The 19,164-nt window shown below is 38.9% G+C and overlaps 1 long non-coding RNA gene across 1 annotated transcript in view; it reads left to right on the top strand.

The window, feature by feature from the left end:
- The first annotated feature begins 7,341 nt into the window (after positions 1-7,341).
- Positions 7,342-19,164, top strand: part of LOC127579964 (uncharacterized) — a 94,982-nt gene continuing 83,159 nt past the window's right edge. Inside the window, exon 1 of the long non-coding RNA XR_007957747.1 lies at positions 7,342-8,439. This is a non-coding gene — a long non-coding RNA (uncharacterized LOC127579964). The remainder of the gene's footprint in view (positions 8,440-19,164) is intronic.

Raw genomic sequence — 19,164 nt, 5'->3', positions numbered from 1 at the left:
ATCTATCCTGCTGTTATCAAACTCTTGAATGGACCTCTTATACACTAAAGATGTTCTCTTGATCTCTCAATCTACCTCATCATGGTCCTTGTGCTTTATTTGTTTATCTGCACTGCATTTTCTCTGTAACTGTAACACCATATTCTGCATTCTGGTTTTCCTTTTTGCACAAACTTAATGTATTTATGTATGGAATGATTCGTCTGGATGACATGCAAACAAAAAGCTTAATAAACCAATTACCAACAATGTAGGGCTACCATGGAGAGAGTAAATGCTGAACATGGTGGAAGAGGTGACAATTAGGTGGCAGCCTTTTCTTTGGTTGGTGTTGAGCTACTTGATTGTTGTTGAAGGCGTAGTTATCCAGGCAAGGGGAGAGTAATCTATTGCACCCCTAGTATACTTTAAAGGAGGAGAAAAGGCTTTAAGTCTTTTGAAATTTCTGATCAATAGTGCCTCTTGGGTTGGTTACGGCGGGAGATTCTTAACGATAAAGTTGTGGATTATCTCTCCTAAAATAAAAATAACAACTTCAGGAAATACTCAGCATTTCAGGTTCAGAGAAACTCTTGTTGGAAATGATCATTGCCTGATACTTGAAATAAATATTACGTGCCATTTATCAGCCTGAATGTTGTACAGGTCTTGGTTCTTGTGTGGTTGGACTGCTTCGTCACATGGGAGTTATGATTAGAATTGAACATTGCGCAGTCATTCTGACCCGGTGAAGGAGGGAGGGTCATTGGTGAAGCAGCAGAATGTTGGGTCTGGGACACTGCCCTGAAAAACTCCTGCAGTGATGTCATGGTGATGAGTTGCTTCTAACGACCACACCATCAACCTTTCTGCTGGAAATGCTTCCATTCAGTGGAGAGTTTCTCATCCTCCCCCACCAATTCCTATTAACCAATTTTACCAGGATTCCATGATGTTATCATTTTTCAGCTACCTTTTTATGTTCATATTCATATTGATTTTTGTTTTCATATTCATTTTTCATTGCAAAAGCCAGCTCGTATTGATCAACCCTAAGTGCCTTTGAGAAGGAGATGAAGAATCTTTCTGATTGCTGCAGTCCTTGCGAGAGTGCTCCCACTATGGTGTTGAATGGGAAACTCCAGGATTCAGACCCAGCAATAGTCAATGAATCGTGATATAGTTCCAGATTAGCATAGTGTGAGACATGGAGGTGGTGATGATTCCAAGACCCGTTGCCCTTGGCGTTAGTGGGAGGAGTTATAGTTTGGGAGGTGCTATCAGTAGTATGTGCAAGCAACTGCTCTGCATTTTGTAGATGGCACACATTGCAGCCACTGTGGAGGGGATTAATGTTCAGGGTAGTAGAAGAGGTGTCAGAAAATACGACTGCTTTGTTTGTGATGGATTCAAGCTTCTTGAGTGTTATTGGAGCTGCCATCATCCAAACTAGCAGGAAGTATCCCCTCACGGTCCTGACTTGTGCCCTGTAGGTGTTTGGGGGGGTTAGCAGGTGGATCTCTCACTGCAGGAATATATAACCTGCTCTTGTAGCCATGGTATTTATATGGCTAGTCCAGTTGCGTTGAGTGTTAATCCTGGAATGTTGACGTACATATTGAATATCAAGGATAAGTGTTTAGGCTCTCTCTTGCTGAAGATAGTTATTTTCTGGCATTTATGTAGGATGCATGTCACTTACTACTTATCAGCTCATGCTGACTGCAGGCAGGGCCTGAATCATTTCCTGAGGAGTAATGAATGGAATTAAATCTGGCCAGCTTTACACATTATTGAGTAAATGCCAAGTTGTAACTAGGTCTGAAGCAGATGCAGTTCCATAACATCTGATCAAGTACATTTCCCACTGCTCTTCAACAGCTAATGAATTTTTCTTCTTCCCCGCTGAGCATCGAGTGTAAAGAATAGATTCTGGGTAGAGGACTCAGACTGAGTCCTACTGAGAGTAGCTTGAAAGTGCCACCATCTAACAGTCTGAAAGGTCATCACTACCAGACTAGCCTGCAATTGGGCTGGAACGAGCAAGACAAGAACACTTGGCAGAAGATGTTTGCAGATGCTTCAGCATGTTCTTTTGCACTCATGTGCTTGGGCTCTGCTGCAAAAAAGAATGGGAATGTTTATGGAGTCACCTCCTCCAGTTGGGTGGTTATTTCTTCTCCACCATTCATGAGCAGAACTTTGATTTGTTCTGTTGGTAATTGGAATACTGAGCTCTGACTATTGACACTGTTCCTGCGGATTAATATGTTTGACATGCAGAGAGCCCTGTGTGGCAGCTTTACCAGGTTAGCATCTTATTTTCAGATAGCATGGTGCTGCTTCTGGCATGTAGTGTTTTACACTTCTCATTCACTCAGGTTTGATCTCCTGGATTGAGGATAATGGTAGTTCAAGGGGTGGGCAGCGTCATGAGTGTTGGATCTGGAAATGATATTATCCAGAAGATTCTTTGGAAGTCAAGAATGTGGTGCAAATCCTATGCTTAGAGCAGTTTTATTAGATGTTCTTCATAAAGAAGTGACAGTAAGTAGCAGCAGAGAGCAACAAGTAACAAGAGGTATCAAAGGACTAGAGACCTCGTCTTCTTTCTTTATATTGCAAACTAGTTCAAGCTGGTTTGATAAGGGAGTCTTTCTCTGTTAAGAACAGTCTGTGAACCAACAAGGACAGACTTGATTTATGCTGTCATTACATCTCAGGTTTGCAGACAAAGAAACTATGGAAGTACAGAACCAATTATACTACAAATTACTGAAAATCTACTGAAAATTTACAGACAAACAGGTGTTATTATAAACATATGAGCAAGCATAAAGAAAGTTAACTACTGGAAAAATAACTTCTTAAATAGCAATTCAGACCCTAATCCAACATGAGGTTGCAGATTGTGATTAGGTTCAATTCTACTGCTCCAGAGTGCTACATGAATACATAATTCTGAGATGTCAGACTTGTTCAGAATCTAACATATTTGTCAGTGTCATCTAACACTCTGGAATGTGGCTACAGCATGAAACTGTGGGGAAGTTACTTCCCACCACAAACTGTACCTGCACTTTGTAGATTGGGAAGCATGAGGTCAAGTTATGTTGTGTTGGTCCTCTCAGCCAATGTTTCAGGGTTAGTCTGATAACCATGACCTTTCAGATTCCGCAGTTGATGGTACTATCAAGCTAATCCCTGTGGTGTACATAGAGTCCATTACCCAAAGTGCATACTGTGTCCTAGCTTTTACCACAGTCTGGTAGTCTCATGATCACCATTACCAATCCTATCTTTTTTCACCTTGATTACTTTAACCATTGGGCCTGCCTTAGGCCATGAGATGTCTGCATTAGCTCCATGACCACACTGAATGTTGTGACTGTGTAGCTCCCAACATGTAGCTGGTGTTGCTGCCACAGCCCTTGCACCAGATGCAGATGGCAAAAACTAAGGTCACGACCACAGACCACTCTTATCATCCACCGATGGTCAGAGACACTAAGACAAATTACTAAATAATTTACAATTATCAAAAAAAAACAGATTGCACAAATGCATGAAACTGCTGTTAACAAATTAAAATCATAAATTTTCATTGAAATAAAGAAAAGTGGACACTACTATAGTTAAGTTTAACTTCTAAATGAAGGTCTCTATCATTCAATGAAGAAGCTGTGCTGCAGACTCCAGCCATGGCTGTTGTAAAGATCAGGGACCAGATAAGAAATGTGTTTTGGAAACTAATAAAAAGATTGAAAAAGAAAGAAAGAAATGTGTTGGGTCCCCCGGTTCATAAATTTATGGAACAACCGTGGATTTATTCTGAGCCCAGGGGCTGAATGAGAGGTCAGATATGCCAAGATCTGACCTCTACCATGCTCCTGACTTCAGTACCACAGTGCATAGACGTGCAAATCCAGCAGTGGTTCCCTCTGCTCTCACGATCAGATTTGAATTTTTGTCTTTATTTAATCTGAATTACCCTTGTTATTTCCCTTTCAATGCTCTCCCCTTCCTTCACAATTCCGTTTCTGTCTTTGGAGCTTATGAACAATAAAGATGGTAGCAGTACCAAACTTTGACATTCACTTTTTACAGAACAGTTGCTGAATGATTGTACATATCGGATGAATATGTTTAGTTTGTGAGTTACTGAAGATTTCATATTAGAGATTGTCCTTTCCACACTCAAATTTAATTTGAATTTGAATATCTGTTTTTTGAGGAAAAAGTTTGAAATTCTAATCTTTGCAATTCCTAAGCCTTCCTTTCATTAATTTGCTTTTGGAATGGTGTTTGTCTGCTGCCATACTGCTACAAGGTTGATTTAACATCTGAGAATATCTGTTTTGTACTGCACCTGATCTTAGTCACATGCCCACTTTGTTCCTCAGGAGTTAGTATTTGAATGAGAAACTTCCAATGTGGGTTTTCTTCCTCTTTTTCTTACTACTTTTAGTTGAGGCTTTAACTCAACACATTCATTGAAACCAAATGGTCTTTCAAGGATAAATTGGTGATTGTTGTAGGTCTTTCTATCCTTTCACTCAGCTGCCAATTCTATTCTCAGTTTTAATCATTGGATGGAAACCAAATCCATAAGTGATTTCAAAAGGGAATTGGATAACGCACTTCGCAAAGAATAATTGCCAGAGAGAAATGGACAGAGCAGTGGGAATGGGAATGAGGGGTTTTCTCTACTAGGAGCCAACATATGGGCTGAAAAGCCTCCTTTTTTAAGCAGCCAAAGATATAACTTTGTGATTCTATCAGCGACTTATTTCTTTTGCCTAGAAAATGGCTTTCACAACTGGATAAAGAGGAGGACCTCTAAACAGGAGGACATCAGAATGGCTGGCCAAAAATTTTTGTCCAAGCAAGTGTATTTTAAGAAACTTCTTAAAGTGATTGATGTTTAAGGGGTTGATGTTTAATAAAAAGAGAGATTGGAGGTGGGACAACAAAGCAAGAGGCTTAAGGTTGTTGAAAACAGCTACAGGGATGTGACTATTTGTAGCCTACAAGCAAATTGTTTCCTCTGTGCTCACTATTTGCACCTTGTTTTAATATTGATGTTCCATTTGAAAATTAATCTGATCACATTGGACATTTAAATCCTTAAATATCTTACAGCTTCTGGCCAATACATTGTATACTTCATCTGGTAATAATTCTAGTGCATATGACCAGAATTGTGTGTGTATGGATGAGACTAATCCTTCCCCCGTCAAACCATAGTAATGTGGGAATAGTGTTTACAAGGAGCAATCACTTTAAAGAAACACCCAAGATGTAGCATTGACATGTACTATTTATGTCGACTGATGCAAATACAGTGGTTATCAGAATCACAATAAATTATAAAATATTTACTTGTCTAAACATGGCATTAAAAAGGTTAAGCATAACTTCATCTATTATTGGCTGTTGGTCTGTTGCCATAACCACAATAAAAATTGGAGGGAGTTTTTCATTGTCTACCCTTGTCAACTCAATACTGCAAGTGATGGAAATCTTGAAACCAGTGTCAATAACTACCAGAATTAATCATTGGGAATAGTACTCACTGTAATGGATGCAGTTGGCAGAATGTAATCGGTGTTTGATGGGGATCAATTAACAATTTGTTCTTCCAGTGGTTCCAGATCAGTAACACCTCTGGAAAGGGTGTTAGACTAGGAAGCACAATCATTGCAAAGTGTACTACTTTAGTTTCACTTGTGGTGATGAATTCTTAACTTACTTAAAACTGCTCGCAACAGACTTCAGTCAGGAATTGGCAATTGAAGGTGAGTCTACGACAGCATAGCCATGCTAACCCAGGTGGGTTTCTGAAACTCCTTTGATAAATCAGCATTAGGGATGTCTTTTTAACCAAACAATACCTTACAAGTAAATATCATACAAATAAAAATGGTATTTTTCTATGGAAATATTACTGGAATATGATGCAGTTCCCTTTACAGCTTGCTTGTACATCTTATTATATTGCCAGTTATACTGAATAATTAAACATGCACACTGTTTTTGTAGGTTTATTTTTACATTATGGTTACAGTTCAAATCAAGTCATTTTTATATTAGCACTGTTTCTTAGAGCCTCAGTCATAGCATTTCAACATTGTTGCTTGAAATTAGAATAGCTGCTAGCTTCATCTAAGGGTTAAAGTAGCATCCAAAATCATGAGATATAAATTATGCATAGTGTATGTATTGACTTAACAAGTTTATTATCTTACCATGTGCAGGGTTTCTGCTGGGGACTGTCTTTGTTAGCGATTGGGTGCAATAACTTTGCTTCCATCATGGAGGAAGCTAAGCATTGAGCAGATTTAAACAAAGTTTGAGGGAAATAAGCATTTGACCTGTCTTATGACAGCTTTATATAATAGGTTTTGAGGTAGAATTGTGCTACATTCCTGGAAAGTAAATGGAGTGTGTTTCTGCTTGATGTCATAATTCATTCAAATTCACAATGCCAACTAATTACTTTGTAAAATCTCTGATGTAAGGTGAGCAGCATACTTCGTTAACGCTAGCTGTGTAGAGTGAATTGAGTGGTGCCTATGTAAGGGCAATATGAAATATGTTAGGGACAATCTGAAATCCACCAGTGAGAAATGAAATAAATTCAGTAGGTTTCTTCTGTGTAGATCTATGTCTGTGTTTGGGGAACATTAGGTAAAATTTTAAGCTCACTGTACATGAGGATGTCATCAAAATATTTTGTTTCCTTTACAGATACTTAAGAATAGTTAATTTTATACTTCGATCCTAGAATATCCCACAAATAAAATACTTGCTTTTGTGTAGCTAAATATTTGATATTAGCTGACTCAATGAATTCTGCAACGTAGTGGCATAAGGTGCTATGTTATTTAAGCAGCAAGAAGAGAAAACCTGTCAGATTCAGAAAATTACTCCAAGTTAATTGCAAGATATGCCATCAGAAAATGGTCATTTTACTGTTTAAGAGAATGGAGATTACTGCAAGAAATGAGTTAGTGAACTAATGAGCTCATTTTGGTTTTGGGAAACGTTAGTTGGATTGTTCAGTCACATCCATTTCTGAAAGTGAGTAAATTTAAAAATAGCTGCTGTACTGCAATCTGTCAAATTGCCAACACATCTTCCGAACACAGTAACAAATTGACAAAATATCAGACTGTAAGAAGATGCAAATTGTTTCATATTTATTAGCTTTATGTGTAATCACTACCTAATCTGTGTTTATCTTTATTTCAGAATAGGACCATTCTTTACGAGTAAAGTATTTATAACGTTTCCTCCAAATATAAACCTTTTTACAATATAATACTGGTTTAATCATGGCATGATTGTGTTTTGCTCAGATTTTTTAAGTGCCTCATATCTATAATTTATTGCATATAATTGAGATCGTAATTTGAATGAAAATTGATCTATTTTATCTTTAACAGCTTTGAGATCACTGTTTTTTTAAACTCGTTTCCCACCTTCCAATAGTGATGCCATTGAGATAATTATCAAATTAGCACTCATATGCATATCAACGTTGTAATTTAATTTTAAAAAAGTAGCTTTGCATTGTTTGTATTAACGACCCTTTATTGCTTAGCGTTATACTGTTTATAAAATGGCTGCTGCATCCCTCCTCATTTCTATCTTGACAGAATGAGACAGATGGCATCATGTCTCATTTCGCTATGTGCACAATCATTAACAGTATCTGCTTGCCTTTAGGTTAGCCACATAGGTTTGCCAGGTTTGTACTGTAACTTCCAGTGGGAGAAACAAAAGAGTCCCCTCTCATTCATTTACAAAGTGGTGCTTTGTAGCTTCATACGATTAATTAACATACTACCCAGCGCAGTACAAGGCTGACATAGTTCAGGTGCACAAATATGCTGCAGTGTAGAACGGAATATGCACAAACATTTTTTCACGGAAGCATAATTCGTCACTGCTGGGAGTAATCAAATCTCAAACGTAAATAAGGTGATTGCTAATTTGCAAGTAAACAATCGTTTCGTAGCAAAGTTAGGCAAATTTCCAACGCTCATAGCGGGAAACTGGATTTCCTTCAAAATAGTCCCGTTGGTAACAAAAAGCTTAAAGAGGCACAGGCTGACCTATTATGCTCAAAATTAAAACCGTGGTAAAATGGCCAGCATCGTTAGTATTTTCGCAAGTGTGTTTCATCGAATATTTTGATGGTGTGAAGTAAGGATGTGTGCTGTAGCTGCGTCAGCCTGTTTGAGTGTGATGTATTCATTTTGCAGTTGGCTGTTGCAGCCTGTATTGCAGAGCTTATGACCTGCTTTCACATGCAGCAGATTCTCCCATAAATTCTGATTCATATCCAGCAGCTGAATCCTGGGTCTTGCTGGATATTTCTTATTCGCTTTGTTTCGAATTTGTCGCCTTCAGCTGAATAAACTTCACGAAGCTGATGTCTGGCCGATCTGTGAGGTAATTTAGCGCTCATTAATTAGTGATGGTTTCAGAGTGTGCAGGAATTTCAGTCTGGCCTCTCTTTTTGTTTTTGTTTAGTCCACTTTTTTTTGTACAGTATTTTGCATCTGTACCTTACTTGGTCATTGCTAAATTCCTTCCCGCGCTGAGAGCAAGTCGAAGATTCAGGAAGAATGCGAAAGTGCGGGCTTCAACTGTCTGCGCGTGCTTTCTCTTCTAATTTTCGCACCCTTTGTTAATTGTTTCACCGTTTCGATTGAGACAGTTTTTTTGCAGTGTTCAGCTGTTTTCACGTTTTCACCTCAAGGCCCTATGTTTGGCTATTCAGTCGTGTAGGAGGCACATTGCCAAGTTTGCACAATGAAGAACAGCAGTATGCAGATTTGCCTTGTCTTCATTAATGGCAGCTGTGGAAAAAAAAATTGTTCAAGAGCTGATTACTTAGAATAAGACCGTGGGAAAATCGCTGTCTGGTTAACGTATCCTACTGTGTTTGCCATAAGCCTTGCATCCAACATGGCTGACAAGGTTACACTCCTCAGATGATCTCGATGCTGCTCTTTAACCAGATTCTGCGCTGAGGCTTTTTGACGGTTTAGTATTTGAGATCCATTAAGTAGGAGCCCGATTGCCTTCTCCATTACAGTACACTGTTGAATAGCTGCACGCCTTAGTGATGTGAGCTGCTGGTGTACACTCCAGTCGCCTGTTTTGCATGTCTAATGCGACTGCGCTTAATGACTGTGAGTAATTATGCCAATCAAAGTTTGTCTGGCCTGTGATTTTTTTGAAAGTTAGCCAGTGCCGGGGTTAAGTTGGCACAGCAACTGTTGTTAGGGGAGAAGTGAGCCTCTCACAGCAGCAGCCAGCTGAATTGTAATAAGAGAGTTGGCATCATTCCAGATTCCACAGCATTCAGAGGTATGGTATATTGTGCAGGGGAAGCTGGCTAATTAATCTTCCAGCAGGGAAGAGAGTAGCTTCAGACAATTACAAGGCTGAAAGAAAGATTAGAATAGAAACTGCCTGCCAGAGGAACACTGAAGATTTCTTATGATAAAGCTGGCACGTATAATGTTTTTGCTAGGAATCATGTTGTGCTCATTTAATGTACCAGTTCTGATGCGTTTCTGTGTATTGATAATTTCTATTTTATTTTTTCTATTTGCAACAATTAAAGAGCTGAGGGGACTCTACAACACGTGCACCTTCTTTTAACACAGTTTACATGATTAGATTGTTTTATAATGCAACACAGTATAATAGGACCACTACAGGGTCTGTAGGTGGTGTTCTTGGTGCATACAGTGTACAATAACTTGGACTACAACATATTCTGGGAAACTTTCTTGCTTAATTAAATTGAAAACACTGACTATATTTATTACATGATAACTGAGTTTGGCTTATAAATGCAATTGTGGATTTTTACTATTTCCTGTGCCTGTACAAAATGAAAGATTGTTTTGAAGTCTTTTTGTCAAACAGTATAATACAGGGGCAATGTGCAGTGAGAAAATGCAGCAGACATTCTCATAATGCCTCATTCAATATTTATAATATTTGTTTGAAATGCAGAGATTATCCATTCTGTTGGCATAAGGCAGCAATAATAAACTAGTACAGTAGAAGGGAAGCCTGAATAAGGCATTTGTATTTGGGATGTCAATCAGTATGCCTCTGCTCTAGTCTTATGAGGCCCAGCAAGATGGACAGTCTGCTCCAACACTGATAGGTATAAGTGAATGAGTTAATTAGTCTGACTTCAACTTCTAAATATACAAGTACATCGGCCTGATTTTGCAGTATATTTTTATTTAAAGCAGATTGGACTTGCATGTGTTTAATAATGATCATGCCAGAAACATTGCCAAAGGTTTGCACTGTTGTGGAAATTATTTTGCATGTGCAGTGATGCCCATTAGTTTTACCCCGTAGGTTTTTGAAAAATGCCATTTGTTGTCAATCAGGCAAAGCTAAGCTTCCTGGACCATGATTGTCAGACCACAGAGGCCCCAGGATTGCTGGCTCCAATTGCAGGAAGCAATGCTTAATTTGATCTCCTTCTTTAGTGATTACTTTTAATCGTTGTATACTCTTGCAACAAACCAAGCATGTTCCTTCAGATTTAGCCATTGTTCACTTAAGAAATAATGAGTGCAGAGACCCACCCTTGTCTCTTTGTCTGCAGTATTGATGAGTGTAAAATTGCCATCTTCAATATGTACCAGATTAAATGTGCATCGTTAAATTATTGATTTTTTTTTACCTTCTATAATATCATAATTTTATAAAGAACCCCATGACAATTTGAAAGTGAACTGTTAAAGTAGATTGAATGATGCAACAAATGATGCTGTCACCAAGAATGATTGCTTCATGATAAGTAGAAAGTTTATTCAATGCAGGAACCGACAGATGCACATCGCAAGTTAAACATTTTAAAATACAGATCTGATGCTATATTTTATCACTCAGGAAGTGAGCATGTCTATTCTATTTGTTTGATTTCTTGAAGTGAATATATTTAAAAGAAAATTTAATTAGCTGCGCTGAAGATCAGTGATCATTTCTACGAGATGGCAGGTGCTGATTGTAAAGGGAATCTGATGAAATGAGATGCAGTAATTAATAAGCATCACTGCAGGTAGTATTTACATGGTGCAGCTATTGTACTCGGGAAAATTAATATATTTGGCTTTGGAAATATTTCTATTTTAGCCTATAAATCTTGGGTCTGACCCTGCCTGACTCGCAAAGTAAATTTTAAGGCTTGTGCTGACCTCAGAGATGTTTCATTTTCTCTCGTGTACACCAGGGATTAGTAAACATAACATCAAAGAGTTTGTTCCAAAATCTCAGGGGCAGTATTGGACTTCCTTGCTATTGTTTAATAGTTGTGCCAGAATGCCAACTTAGGAGGAGGCAGATCAAATGTAATTTTGCCTCCGATATCCCTGATGTCATCCAAAAACAAGGATTAGCTCCTTTGATTATTCTTATGTAAGCTCTAACACTTGCTTTAGGAAACTTCTTTGGGAACTGGTCAAAACCTGTTCTGCACTTGCTCACACTTGTATATGTGGTTTTACAGACAGGCTAATCAAACTGTAGTATGGGATTGCAAGAGGTTACTGAAGACTAAGTTAAAGTTTATTAAAAAATGATCTTTAATGTGGAGTCCAATGGAGCAGAATTATCAGTAGTGGAGACAAAACTCCCTTTGTTTCATGTACTCACTGATAGAATCCTACCATCGTTAAATACATCATTTTCACTTTGTGCCCATCTGTACAGCAATGGGGCATCCGTGGACTTTATCTTGTCTGTAGTAAAGTGAAAACTTGGTAGTGCTGCCTTGTTAGCTCCACTGTACCACACACAATATTTTCTGACTTTAATTTCTTGCCCTATACATTTTTGGACACTTGTTCCAGCTGCTCTTGCTTGATTGTTAAATTTAAGATAGAGAAATAATTCTTGCTAAAAAAAAAGAAAGCAAGCCTTGGATTGTTTTCTCTGGAGCCTCAGAAGTTGATGGGCAACCTGATAGAAATATATAAAAGTTATGAGAGGCATAGATAGGGGAGATAGTAAGAGACCTTTTCCCAGGGTGGAATTGTCAAATACTCAAGGGCACAGCTTTAAGGTGAGGGGGGGGAAAGTTCAATGGAAATCTATGAGGCAAGTTTTTCTACACAGAGAATGGTAGGTGCCTGGAACGCATTTCTAGGGGAAGTGTTGGAAGCAGATATGATAGCAATATTTAAGAGGCATTCAGACAGGCACATGAACAGGCAGGGGATGGAAGGATATGGATTATGTGCAGGCAGATGGGATTAGTTTAAATTAGCATCATGGTTGGCATAGACATTGCTGGCCAAAGGGCCAGTTGCTGTGTTGTAGAGTTCTCTGTACTTGTATTTATATGATACCATTCATGTCCATTTTAGGACATCCCAAATCATTTAGAGCCAATGAAGCATTTTAAAACTGCAGTAATGTAGGAAGTTTGCCAGTCAATGTATGCACAGTAAGCTCCCTCAAATGGTAATATGACAATGACAAGATAAATGCCAAGAATTTAGATCACTTTTTTTCAGTACCACCCAAACAATTTTACTTGAAGTAACTCAAATTAGCATCACAGAAATCACAGCAGTTCCAAAACTGGACCAAGCAAATGGTCATAATTGCATTAGCATTTCCCTGCTCACGCATTCATCGAATGATATCAACTGACAAGCAATGGCTGTTTAAATCCTTGCGATATAAGTTGGACCTCCCAGTCTATGGAAACCACAAAACAAGAGTAGGACATTCTTCATTTAGGTGCTATTGAAAATTGGGACGTTTCACACGGCATTTTCAGAACTCACTGAACTCTGCTGATACACATTCAAAGTGCTTGGTCTGTGTTCAAACTCGTAACATGTGCATTTTGGAGAAAGTAACCAATGAGAAAATCTTATGCTAAGCTCAGTGATCACCCCACAGGTAGAAGATATGAGGTTTGGTGTGACAAGTGACTGTTTGAGGCTACCTGGCCCTTAGGAGGATGCCCAATAATGGACAATTTGAAAGATTGTCTCCCCTGCAGCATTTCCTTCCTCTATGGTGGCCTGTGTACTCCTAGTGTCTGGCTGCAATGACAATTATGCCTTCGAAGACCGATGATCTCTTCTGAGTGCTGTACAGCAAAGTAACTGAAGTTGTATTACACTGATACTACTTCCATTGGGACCACTGCAAGTCCCAAATCAGTGCATCTTTGGAGGTGGGAACTATTCCAACCTATTGCACACTTGTTTTTAAACAGGTTTTGATCTTTCTTGAAGGCCCAATTTGGTCCCAATGCTGAACGCAGCAATGTTCTTGCATACCAAAACAGGGACAATCTAATTTCTAATGAAATCTGTTTTAATGATGTTTGAGAAATGAATATTGTCGGAACATTGGGAATAACTCCTGATCTGTTCTTTGAAATATTCTGAGTGGACCTTTTACATCTGCCTGAGAAAGTAGGCAGGCCTAGGCTTATTGTCCTATCCAAAGGTGACATCTCAGATAGTGCAGTGAATTTCAGTGAATGCAGGAAGTGTGCATGCTATGTTGTAAGGGTTCATTACGTGAACACTCCTTCCTATTATCACCCAAGGAGTAGAAGGGAGCTGACAATCTGAGACCATTTCTTTTTGGTTTAATTCTGTAGAAGTAACAAGGGCCCTGTTGTCTGTGATTAACAGCCAATGTGTTCCTTGTTGTTCTGTGCATTTCCCGACTTCCAACACTAGCTGTAGAAAAATATCATTTATGATTGGATGTTGCAGGATCTAAATGGTTTTCCAATAGGCTGGTAATTCAGGACCTTTTCAGAGCCAAACCATGTGATTTCTGCCAAGTGTCTAGGTTTGAGAGTTATGTATTCTTTGGATTTAAGGATGATCGCATTAAGTATGAAGAAAGTCAAGTCAGAGCTTGGATCTTAAGAGTTAGGAGGAGCTATTCTTTACTCAGACTTGGAAGTCGGATCATCTGCATGCAGAAAGCAAAAGTTCCTGCCTCTGTCATAACCAGTGGAACTAGTTCAGTTGCAGAAAAATCATGAAAATTGATCTTTTATTTTCTTTGCTTTGATCTTGAATCATAAAAAAGAGTAGGAGAGTCAAATGGAGCAAAAAGCTAAAGGAAATATTTAATCTTCAGGTTCCATGGTGGTAATCTTTAAAGTTTAATTCTATAATTCTAACCTTTTATATTTGAACTTAGCTATTGAAAATTCAGTAAAAATGTCAGAGAGGGTAGCTTCTGTAACAGTGTACCCTGAGGCATTTTATGACACATTAGATTTTTTTTCTGCGCATTGATGCATTTATTTTGTGTCAATGCCAATTAGGTATTTTGGCCTAATTAATGATTCTGTAACAAAGAAGCAGACCATCCTTATTCAATTTATTTACTGCAGACTATCACAAATATTGCCCAAGATTTCCATCCCCACTGCTTTTCCCTAATGCCTTTTTTTTGACTTGATTATATTTTCTGGAAGCAAAGTAGCTTCTCCAATGGATTGAAAGTCAAGGCTGTGATGTCTATATTACTTGTTTAGCATAGTTTAATTACCTCTAGTCAAAGCAAATAGCACGCAATAGTCACACCAGATAAGGATGCCAATTTACTAAAAGCTAATGTCCAGCAATAGTTCAGATTTAGTTCAGGTTTTCTTCTTTGGAATGTGCACAATTCCGGAAAGATGGAACTTGCTGCCATTAATTTTTGTAACAGGCTATCAGTGAACCATTGCAATCCACGTGATAATGATAGTCCTGTGAAACTGGTTAGGGGTGACAATGAAGAAACAATGATAAATGTTCATGCTGGGATGGCAGAGGATGATGTTGACTTTGGTCACCAAATGCATAGAAAATTATTAGATATTTATTGTGCTCATGTTATTACAGCTGGTGCTTTGAATGGATGTCCAGGGATGAGCAGAACTTCTGGCTATAGTTTCTGGCTTGTTTAGCATCAGTAAACAAGGATGATTATCCACCACTTGGTTTTCCCAAAACATCCCTCCTCTTCAAATTTCCAGTTGTAGACAGGATATCCAAACAAAATAATCATGTTAATCAAATGCCGTAAAGCTTGTTCATCACACAGGTCTGGTGGTGGAACTATTTGTAATTGGGTCCAATTGCTTTGAGATTCACAAAGCAAATTGCTTTGTCCCGTTGATATTTTAGTGTGATAATTCCACCCATCTACTTGAATAAGAAGGCATTCTGACGCTCTTCTTGATCTTTAGGATGGTGAGGCTTTGAACTACTTCACAATGAGTATTCAGGCTCCATCTGCCGTAGTTGCACTCTTGATATGACTATTCTGGCTATGTATTTGGTCACTGGTGAAAAGTCTGATCAGAACTGGGTTTTACTTGGTAATTATGTATTATGAACATCAGCACCAGGCTTGGTGATCCAGATTCAAGCACTGATTCAGATGGATTGCTTCAGGTTGAAAGATTCATGGAAAAAGTCTGATTATCGAAGCTCTATCTTGATTAATTCTGTATCCACAGATGTGAACAGTTACTCATTACATGAGGAATAAATGTTTATCACTTGGTGGCTACTTCAGTACATTTGAGTGACAAACCTTGTATTGTGAGATCTGACCAGGATACATCAGATAAGGCAGGATGTCCTTCATGGACACCAGTGAACCAATTGGGATTTTATGATAGTTTGACAGCTTTCATGGTTATTTTTGTGGTGTTATAAATAATTTGAATTCTTTACAAATAAAATGATACACAGACTTGGACAAAATAAGTTGTGGTTTAGTACTTGCTTGAGATATACTAGTTTATTTTCATATTCTTTATGATTAGCATTGAGTGGTTAAAAGTGTGTTTTGGAATAAGGAATGATATATATGGTATTTGGGCTTGCAATACATGTAGTCTGGATACTCAAAAACTGAAAGTCCAGCAAAAACATTTTGGTGGAACTTTCTTTCAAAACAACTACTTCTGGGGCTTTACTATGTACACATTAATTTACTTAACTTCTGGTGGGTGTACAGCAGAAGCCTTAACAAGTTTTTAGACAAATGCTGTCTTCCATCAACACAATAGCCTTCATTCCAAGAAAAGTAGCAATAGTCCACTTAATGGCATTTTCACATTTTATTCTGTTCTGCTGCCAGCACTCTCAACCCTTTCTCAGCCATTTGGGTTTATGCAAACAGTGGCTCAAAATAATGGTGAGGCTCATGGTGTTAAATTAGAGAGCAATTTCCATTGATGGCACAGATAGGTATGGTTGGAGATGCCCTATATGCTTCCATAAGGAACTAGCTGAAAATTGTTTAGATATGTCTACATATATACATGTATTCATAATATATTACACATACACACATGCATATATACACACTTTTATGTGTAGAGATGAGCAGAAATTCTGGCAATAGTCTCTGGCTTGTTTAGCATCAGAAAACAAGGACCATTTTCCACCACTTGGTTTTGCCAAAACGTTCCTTCTCTTTGAAAGAAGTGGCTGCACAAGTCTATAGGGTGGTAAAGAAGGCATATGGCATGCTTGACTTAGTTAATCAAGGCAGTGAGTCCAAGAGTCAGGAAGTTATATTGCAGCTTTATAAAACTCTGGTTAGGCTGCATCTGGAGTATTGCATTCAGTTCTGGTTGCCCCATTACAGGAAGAATGGGTGCAGAAGAGATTTACTAACGTGCTGCCTGGATCAGAAGTTGGACAAACCAGGGTTGTTTTCTCTGGAGCAACGGAGGCTGAGGGGAGACCTGATAGAAGTTTATAAAATTAGGCGAGGCATAGATAGGGTAGACAGCCAGTATCTTTTTCCCAGGGTCGAAATATCTAATACTAGAGGGCATGCATTTAAGGTGAGAGGGGGAAAGTTTTTAACACAGAAACTGGTGGGTCCCTGGAATGCGCTGCCAGGGGTGGTGGTGAAGGCAGATACAATAGAAGCGTTTAAGAGGCTCTTAGATAGGCACATGAATGTGCAGAGAATGGGGCGCGGGGGTGGGGGGTATGGACAAAAGGGATTAGGTGTCATTAGCTAAATTAGTCCAGTACGACATTGTGAGCTGAAGGGCCTGTTTCTGTGCTGTACTGTTCTATGTTCTATGTGTACATGTTGACATAATCAGAGAGCAAAACCAGTGGTGTGTGACAGAGTATCCAATGTTAAATATTTGTTAGTAATGTCCAAGTTTCAGTTCCTAACCCAGAACACTTATTATACAGAAACAGGGTGTAAAACAACTGCAAAGCACTGGTCCCCAAAAATCATCTGTGTATCAACTGAAAAGGCTCAGGAACATTTTCCATTCTCTGATTACGCAGCTGATCCCTGAAACCAAAATCTAACTCAGAGAAACAAATACTCCCCATTCTTGCAGCACCTGTGACAAAGGTTTTCTTACCAGTTTGGGACTCAAAAGAAATTTTCTGCAGGACAGGAGAATAACTGTGATATAGAATATTAATCCATATGTTGGTGTGCGTTCTGTCAGTTTTATTTTAATGTAATATTATTCCCTCAGGTGAGGGAGCTAAGGTCCAGAGCCACAGCTGATAACTTGAGTATATTCCCAAATTATTCAGATAAGACAGTTAATGAGGCCTACAAACCTATAAAAAGCTCAGAGTATGTGTCAGACAGTTTGAAAAATGACAGAGTCAGGTGCTGGAATGGGGAAGGGAATACAATGATACAACTTGATTCTTGGATCTGTGGGTGGATGCTGCATCCACCACCGTTGAACAAACTGTCAATGTAATGTTGACCTGAAAGATGGTAACAATGGGAAATGGAGATAGGAAAGCAAGAGGGTATGGAAGAAAGGGATACACTACTCATTTGGATGGTTAGCAGTTTACAAAGGTGATATGATGCATGCCTCTACTGCAATCCTTGACATGTTAGTTCTTGGACTTGCAGAATGTATGGGTTTAATACTGGTTTCAGTTTGTCTCATTTGCTGGCTCTATCATCTCTGAATGAGAAGCTGTATATTTAATCCTCAGTCCGTGACCCAAGCAATTGATCCAAACTGGCACTTCTTTATAGTATTGAGGGAAAAATTCACATCTGCTGTGCTGTCAGATGAGAAACTAAACTAAGGCTTATCCTGTCCATGAAAGATCTACAGCCATATCTGAAGAGCAAGGGTTCTCAAAACAGCAGTCTATAACCCAACAGCTCTACTAAGAACACGTATTGTTCATTAATCTTATTAACTACTCCTGGGGTTTTAAATGCACACATTAATTTACTTAACAAGTGGTGGGTGTACATCAGAAGTAATTCGTATTGCTGTAACAAATAAAAGTAGTATCTTGGGCCCAGACCAGAGCTAGGGTGGTTGTGTTTAGGAAAACAAGGTTTCTGTTTTATCCTAACCATCAGTGATTACTACCACATGGCACCACCAAGGTGATATGTTTGTCCTGGAAGTCAGCTGGTTCCTTGACTTTCTGACCAACAGACTGCAATCAGTGAGGATAGGTAGTAAGACCTCCAGCATGATTATTCTCAACACTGGTGCCCCACAAGGCTGCGTCTTCAGTCCCCTGCTCTACTCCCTATACACACATTGCTGCATGGCCAGATTCTGCTCTAACTCCATCTACAAGTTAGCAAATGATACCACCATAGTGGGCTGTATAACAAATAATGATGAGCTGGAGTACAGGAAGGAGATAGAGGGCCTAGTGACAAGGTGTCATGGCAACAACCTTTCCCTCAATGTCAGCAAAACAAAAGAACTGGTCATTAACATGCTCCTGTTTACATCAACGGTGCTGAGGTCAAGAGGGTTGAGCGCTTCAAGTTCCTAGTCCAATAGCTTGTCCTGGTCCAACTATGAAGACGTCATGCTCAAGAAAGCTCACCAACATCTCTCCTTTCTTCGGAGGTTATAGAAATTTGGCATGTGCCCGTTGACACTCACCTATTTTTATCAATGCACCATAGAAAGCATCCTATCGGGATGCATCATGGCTTGGTATGGCAACTGCTCTGCCCGGGACTGCAAGAAACTGCAGAAAGTTATGGACACAGCTCAGCACATCATGGAAACCAGCCTCCCCTCCATGGACTCTGTCTACACTTCTTGTTGCCTTGGTAAAGCAGCCAGCATAATCAAAGATCCCACCCACCCCAGAAATACCC

The sequence above is a fragment of the Pristis pectinata genome, chromosome 18 (assembly GCF_009764475.1).
Source record: "Pristis pectinata isolate sPriPec2 chromosome 18, sPriPec2.1.pri, whole genome shotgun sequence".
NCBI classification, from domain to species: Eukaryota; Metazoa; Chordata; class Chondrichthyes; order Rhinopristiformes; family Pristidae; genus Pristis; species Pristis pectinata.
The sequence above is the reverse complement of the archived record's forward strand: the minus strand, read 5'-3'. Positions and strand labels throughout refer to the sequence as shown.